Genomic DNA, 8,372 nt, shown 5'->3' with positions numbered 1-8,372 from the left:
AAGTGATTCATTAATGCTTCCAACGGATAGAAAGTAGCTGAAGAGTCAACTAGCCGTTGGGAGTGTCGGACGTTCGGTACTCCTATTTTTTGCTTCCGACAGTAGGCAGTGAATTTGAGAAATTTTCTTCAATTCTATCGGACGTCCGGTATTGTCTTTGTGAGCGTCCGACAGCTTTCGTCGAGTTTGAAGGATCCTATCGAACGTCCGGTACTTCCGTCCGATAGCAGACAAAGAGTTTGAAGGATTCTATCGGACGTCTGATGCTTGCGTCCAATCGAGGTCAGTGAGTTAGGGGGAATGTATTATTTCCTTCGGACGTCCGGTGATGGAATTCCTCATGCGTCCGAAGTTGTGCAACGATTATCGGACGTCCGATCCTGTTTTCACAAGCGTCCGACAGTTTTCAGTAACTTTTGTTTCTTTCAATTGCACTTGATCTTTGAATCTGATTTGCTTCATAACTGAAAGTATATCTTGAAAAGATATTAGTATCATCTAATTGTTTTGTAAACATCAAAAGTTAGGGACTAAGATCAACACCTTGACAATCACGCACTAGACCACCCCTACCACTCCATCCTGGGTTCCCCTGAGAGCATTCATCTGAATTTAACTTATAGCCCCCTGCGGGGCTACCCAGCTGACTGGCTGAATAACCATCATCTTTTGTCGATTACCCAACTCGCGAAGCATCCCTTCCCATGAGGGATCTGAACACTGCAACCTTGGGAACTGTGCATGAAAGATGTCATGCAGCAGCTGGACTATCCGACACACCGTCTCCCTGACCCTCATCCTTCGTCCTTCAAAAACCCCCTCATTCCTTGCCATCCATAATTCCTAGCAAATCATCGACGGAAGAATATTATTCAAAAACTTCAGATAGACATTATTCCCCCTCCTTAATCAGCAGGACCACACCATATGTCGTACCGTATTCACCCCACACAATTCTCCCGCAGTAATCTCGAAATGCTGCCAAACCAATCTTGCCCCTTCCCCTGAACAAAACACGTGCTTTAGGTCCTCCTCCCGTGGATCCTGGCAAAACCAGCATTTAGAGGGACCACGCACCCCAAATCTCTTTAATTGGTCCATAAGAGGGAGCCTCTCCTACAGCAGTCGCAACATAAATAAAGAGATCTTTAATGGAAGACCCTTCTGCCATATAAAGGCAGAAAACCATGAGCTGTTATGGACCTGTCGGACAAGCGAGTATGCCGATAATGTGGAGAAGGTACCCGAATTTGTCAATGTACACACCATTCTATCCTTGCGCCGACTGGGTGGGGAGTCAACCATCAAAACTTGCTTGACCAGATCCTCATCCAAATACTGATGAAGCATAGCAACCTTCCAGGCCCCCCGATCGACAAAATCAGCCACCAAATGATCGTGGAAGGTCTCCACCTTGTTGCATAACACTCCTGATCCCATCCAGTTGTCGTGCCAAAAATCCATCAAACTTGTTGTACGATCTAGCTAATGTTATCCTCCCCTACTCGCTGCACCACCACCATTCTCCGCCATGTATGGGATCTCTGATGCCCTTCATCAGCTAGACAAGGGTGCTGCCCTGCACAATATTTCCTTGACATAAACTCTGCCCATAGTGACTGTTGTTGCCTAAATTTTCACCAGAGTTTAATGGAAAATGAGTCGTAGACCTCTTTCAATCCCACAAACCAACACCCCCTCTTCCCGCGGCCGAGACAAATCCTCCCATCGCATCCAATGGAATTTATCTTCAGAATCCGACGACCCCCACAAGAAATTAGTGAATAACTTCTCCAGTGCCATTAATATCCCCTTTGGAGGAGAAGCAGCTGCGAGCAAATGAATCGGCATTGAGGATAACACACTCTTAATCAATACCACTCTACCCCCAACTGACAAAATCTGATTCTTCCATGACAGGATCCGGGCCGCCACCGCATTGCATGTATCGGCATAATAGACCTTTTTCCGCCTTCCAACGTACAACGGCATCCTAGATATCGTATAGGAAAAGCTCATTTATGAAACCCAAGTACCTATCCAACCACCGCTGCCCTCTGTGATGGAGTCCGCGGATGAGTCAGGAAACAATTTTTTTGGGGATTGAGCCGCTGACCCGATGCAACACTATAGTCATCCAGAACCCTTTTAACTAATTTTAAAGAAGATCTCCCACCACTGGTAAAGATGATCACATTATCGGCGAACGCCAAGTGCGATACTACAGGACACTGAGGAAGTACTCTAAAAGGGGTATAGCCCCTCTGTGTGACTAATGCATTTAGGGCTCGAGACAGCACCTCTGCTCTAATAATGAATAAGATCGGCGAAATGGGATCACCTTGTCATAAACCTCGTGAGGACTTGACAAAATCTTGTGGAGCTCCATTAACCAATACCGAAAACCAGACATTAGAGATTAGGCGCCATATCATGTCTATCCAGATCTCATTGAACCCGAAATGTCGAAGCACCTGTCGGAGAAAAGACCATGAGACTCTATCATAAGCTTTCATCATGTCTAGTTTGATGACCACGTTACTACCCCAATTTGATTTCTTGATATCCGTTAATAACTCCTGACCAGCAAGAAATTATCTGCAATCTGTCTCCCTTGTACAAAATCGCTCTGCTGTGGAGATATGAGCTGGGGTAATAGCGTAGCCAATCTTGCCGATAAAAGCTTGGAGATGATTTTGTTTGCAAAATTGCACAGACTAATCGGCCGAAACTGAGTGAAGTCTTGAGGGTTTTCCACCTTGGGCAACAGAACAATCGAGGTAGCCGTGATACTCCTAGGGAGCTCCGTACCGTAGAAAAAACTCACTACTTATACACATCCAAGGCCACCACCTCCCATGCGAAGGTAAAGAATTTCCCTGTGAACCCATCCGGGCCCGCTGCACTCTCCTCATCCATGGCAAAGACTGTGGTCTTGACTTTTGTAAGAGAGGGAATCTCCGTTAACAGTGAATTGTCCTGGTTAGTGACCAGTTTCGGAATAATCTCCGGAATGGCATTGGATGTTGAGTTCCCCTTTGCCATGAAAAGCTCCTGGAAGAACCTCACGGCAATATCACCAATCTGTGGCTCCCCCTCGATCCACTCTCCATCAGTCTTCCTAACCCTATGAATCACCGCCCTACGTCTCTTTTCTGCTACCAATGAGTGAAAGTACTTAGAGTTCCTATCTCCATCCAAAAGCCACTTCACCTGCGCTTTTTGCCTCCAAAAGCCCTCCTCAATTGCCAGCGCACGCCGTAACCGCGCTCGAGCATGATATAGTTCACAACGCAGATGATCAGTCGGGTCCAGGTCATACTTCATCTCGGCATCAACTACCTCGTGCTCTATGCGACGGGCTCCTTAAAAAATATCACCAAACGACATCCTAGACCATTGTTTAAGAGCTTGTTTAACATTCCTCATCTTCGTGGCTAGTATATGCAAGGGAGAACCACTAATTGACTGAAACCAGCAATCTTTAATAGCCCCTAACAAGTTGTGATGAGTGGTCCAGACATTCAAAAAGTGAAATGGCATGGGTTTATTGTCCAGCCTCGTAACCACTGATAGTAACAACGGAGAATGGTTGGACGGATCACGGACCAAATGTTGAACCATGACTTGGTGCTGCAGCTCCAAAGCACGCCCACTTAGTAGTAATCTGTCAAGACGCTTCCAAATCCGAGCAGCCCCCGAGCGATTATTGCACCAGGTATACCTTGATCCAGAGAATCCCGCATCGCTTACTCCAGCCACTGACATGAAATTCAAAAAATCCAACACTTCCGACGGTCTGAATGGCAAACCGCCCCTTTTCTCCCCCTCATTTATGACCATATTGAAATCTCTCACCAAAAGTCACGGATTCAAGGTAGGCTTATCTCGCAATAAGGCACTCCACAACTCCTCCCTTTCTTGGTCCGTACACTTAGCATGTATACATGACAAAATAATGGAATCTTTAAAAAGGTGAGATTGTACTTGAATAGTTAAATGTTGGGACGACTCCCCAACAGTCTGACAATTAAACAAAGACCGGTAAAACACCCAAATAGAACCCCATTGATTGGTTATGCAACAATCCATCCCCAACTTTAATCTAATATCAGTAATAGTCTCCAACCTCATCTTAGGTTCAACAATAACCACCAATTGTAGTGTATACAGTTTAATAAGTTTTCTCAGCCGTTTTAAGTTAGGAGCTCGAGCCACTCCCCTTATATTCCAAAACAGTAACTTAATCATCAGAGAGCACAGAGAAAGTATTTGTTGAGAAACTAACCATAGATTTTAGAGTTCTATCAGAAGGGAAACCCGCACGAAGACCTCGCGACTTTGCAGCAAGTCCCTCCTTACGACCCACATCCTCTTGCGCATGACTGCTAAAGATCACCATCGTGTCTATATGCAACATCTCCAGCAGTGACACCTCCCCTCTAACATGATCCCTGAGACACCTGCCCCTAGGAGACAATTACTCACCCGTCACTGAGTTTCCTGTATGTTGTCAGCCATCGCTTTGTCCGCTGAAGACCTTGCTGGCGCTCAGTAGCTTGCGCCACAACGACCCACTTGGTCATCCTCTTTCCCCCAGACTTGATACTTTTCCCGCCTGCCCCAGGCATTGGCACCTCCACCCTAGCGCTTACCTCTTCGACCACAGCTATTTCCTTACTGTCAGCCGCTATACTCTTCTCCTTCTCCAAGATTGGAAGCATATCTGTGGTGGGTTGTCGACCCTGTTCAACTTGAACTCCCTCATCCCTCAGTTCATTGTCCTGCGCCCCCTAGTATCCTGCATACCGCATTTAGCAAGCCGGTTGGGTATCATCCTTACCTCAGGATCAGCCGCCATCTCCTGAAACATCAAGGAAGACCTTTCCCCAATGCCTTCCACTGGCACCTTACCTTGGTCACCTGTGGCAGCAGACGCCTTCAGCTGAAACTCCATTGTCCTAGTTGTCTTGGCATGCTGGCCTGTGGAACTCCGCAACTCAGGTTTTAGAACATGGCAGCTCTCCTCGTCGTGACCTTGGCGGAAGCAGTGCGAGCAATACCTAGGAGGATTTTCAACCACCAGCTCCTGCCAGAAACCCGCATGGTTACCATTCCCAATCCATACCCGCGAAGGTGTTGGTTTCAACATATCCACTTCCACATACACCCGCTGCACACTTGGCCTCGAGACAGCTAGGGTAGCTGCATCAACCAACAAGGGATTTCCCACAATGGAAGCAATCTGGAAAAGCACCTCTTTGTTGAAAAAATACAGCGGAAGTTTTGGTAGTTGGAGCCACAGCGGAACAACCGATGACTCCCTATCAACATGGAAAGCTGTTGTCCATTTGAATACTCTCATAGGGATAGAAGACACATACCATATCCTCTAAACCATACACGATGAAAATCAGGTTTGTTGTGCAACTGAATCAGAACATGTTGTGCGTCAAGCAAGCCCACGGTGGGTCTCTCTCGCAGATCCAATGACGAAAAGAACTTTCGCACCTCCTCCATCTTCAGTCTGCCTCTGGAAAATTTACCAACCAATGCAAATCGATACGGACTAGCTAAAGTTTCCACTACTGCCTGCGAAAATATAACCGCTGGCTCCTCTTTGTGCGTAGCCTCCTCTGCCGCAATGGAAAGTGAAGGTTGAGATGAATTCTGCAAGAAGAGCTCAGAAAATGACTTGCGTTGGAATGTAGGGGAGACGGGATATCCCCCAGCAGGTGGCCGGAGGGCTGCCATGGCCGGCCGCACCACCCCCTAGCACTAGCCGTACCCCTATACGAAACCCTAGTGCCGTAGCCCTCATCTTGTGTGTAGTCCAGTGGTAACAGTAACACTTGTAATGTACTTTGTAGGAAACCCAAAAAAAGAATTAAATGCAAATAAAACATTTTAAACAAATTTAAGATGTCCAATTTTATTAGATTTTAGATGGTATAAAGATATGTTTTTAACTAATGTATTAAGAAGACCAGATTGTTATGCCTCGTTTTGGAAAGAAAGATTCATGACTGAACAACCAAATTTATTTTCCCAACGAATTATGAACAATTTACAAAAAGAAATGGGAACTGAAGTTATTTTCTTTCGTTAAAAAAGAAGGATTAACTTTATGTTCTGAATTAAAACTTCAAATTAAATACGGGTTAGAAAGAAAAGACATAGGATCATTTTGTGAAACTTTTGGTATTAAAAGAATAAAATCTCCATGGTCAACAAATGAAAAGAAGTATAAAAGTAAAAAATTATAGAAAATATGAGAAAAATATTAGTAATGAACCTTATTATAAAAAGCAAAACGAAGGGAAATTCAAGAGAAATAAGATTGTATATTGGAAATGTGGAAAAATAGGTCATAAAGTAGACAAATGCAAACTAAAAAAAAGGATAAATGAAATATGTGCAGAAGAAAATGAAATTAAAAATAAGTTAATAGCTTTATTAATAAATGACAAAGAGTAAGATGCAGAAGATGACTATTATAATGATTTAATTAGTTCAGAAGAACAAGAAAATTGTAATTGTTCAGGTTCATCTAAATATATAAATGTCATTACAAAAAAGGTAGATAAAGAATTCTTACTAGATATTATACAAAAAATAAATGACCCTAAAACTAAAGAAGAATACTTAGAAAGATTACAAGATTTAATTCTACAGAAGCGTAAAACGCCAAAAATAATAGAATTCTTTAGTATTTCAAAGCTAATAGATAAATACCCAACAATGAATAGTATTAAAAAAGAAACTACTAAAGATCTTCAGGCAGAAATTAATAATTTAAAAATACAAATGAAACAATTACAAAATGAAATATTAGAATTAAAAACAAAAGATTTTGAAATTGAAGCAAGAATGTCATTATTAAAACCTCAACTTTTAGAACAACCCTCTACATAAAAAACAAATGAAATAATTATCCCTGATAACCTAATAGATGAAAAGCAATATTTAAATATAATAGAGAAAATAACATTTCAAAAATGGTATGCTTTAGTAACAGTAATGGTAGAAGATTTCAAAAAAACATTTGTAGCCCTATTAGACAGTGGAGCAAAATGAATGGCCAACTGAAAATCAGTATCCATGGCCGGATACCTCACTGAACGAAGTAATCCGGTAGTTATCTGGATTACGAGTTAGTTATACAGATTACTGAATAGTAACCCGGATTTTTCTTCTTGAATGTAATTTATTTGTTGCTTTACATGTTGAATAGTGTTTATTGTCTTATAGAGGATTGTAATGTTGTTTTATTGGTGTTAAAAATCTAAAAGTTATAGTCTTTTCCATAATATTTATGTGAATTCCTTCACTTTCTACAGCAATAGGATATATTTGAATAAGGAAAGGTGTTCCTAAAATCATATGCATGTGAATTTTTTACTATAATAAAATTATGTCTTATACAATAATTATTATTACATATTAATCCTTTAGTAAATTTATATTTTACTTGCAATTTTTCTCCATTTGCAGCTAATAATTCTTCATTTGTTCTTTCACAATACTTTGTTCGGATTAATCCTTCTTTTATGCAACTTTGATTTGCTCCACTGTCTAGTAGGGTTGTAGACACCAAAATTTCAAGTTTATTTAATTCAATTTTAGCTTTATTTTTTATTATTTATTCTTGCTTTTATTTGATTTGATTTGATTTGATTTTAGTTGATTAAGTTTGCAAAATGATAGTTAGTGTTTATTTATTGTAGCAAATTAAGTTCATCATTTTTTCTTTTTTAAACATTTTTGCATTAAATTTCTAAAAAAAAAGGAAAATTCTCAACAAAAATCTATTTTAAATTTTTTTCAAACTCAATTTCTTCCAAATAAAATGACATTTTTGTAAGGCAATCTCAATTAAGAATTAACATTTTATTTATCATAAATTGGTTTTGAAAAACAAAAAAATAACAAAATAAAAAGAAAATAGGTGGAGGCCATGCAAACTAACTAAGTGGGATGGGTAGGCATTAGACAAGTGTCCTTATTTCTTTGACACCACAACATGCAAGGGTATAGGTGGCTAGGACAGGTGGAGCTTTGGAAAAATCTGGAAAAAATCAAGAGGGGGAAGCTACGGGTAGAAAGAAAAAGGAACAAAGGGGGTTTCTCGGCTGAGAAAGACAGAGGAGAGGCTGCGGGAAAGGAACAAAAGCAAGAAAGGAAAGGCTGAGAGAGGGAAAAAACCAGTAGGAGAGTTTCGGGTAGTGAGGGAAAGCAAGAGGAAAAGGAAAGAAACTAGAAAAAAGGAAAAGAAAGAACGAAAGAGGAAGAAAAGAAGGGTTTCGGCAGAAAGCAAGGGATGAGAAAGGGAAGGGAGAAAGAGAGGAAGAAAGGAAAACAGAAGAGAAATG

This window comes from Coffea eugenioides, chromosome 2, assembly GCF_003713205.1.
Source record: "Coffea eugenioides isolate CCC68of chromosome 2, Ceug_1.0, whole genome shotgun sequence".
NCBI classification, from domain to species: domain Eukaryota; kingdom Viridiplantae; phylum Streptophyta; class Magnoliopsida; order Gentianales; family Rubiaceae; genus Coffea; species Coffea eugenioides.
This window is presented reverse-complemented; position numbering follows the sequence as displayed.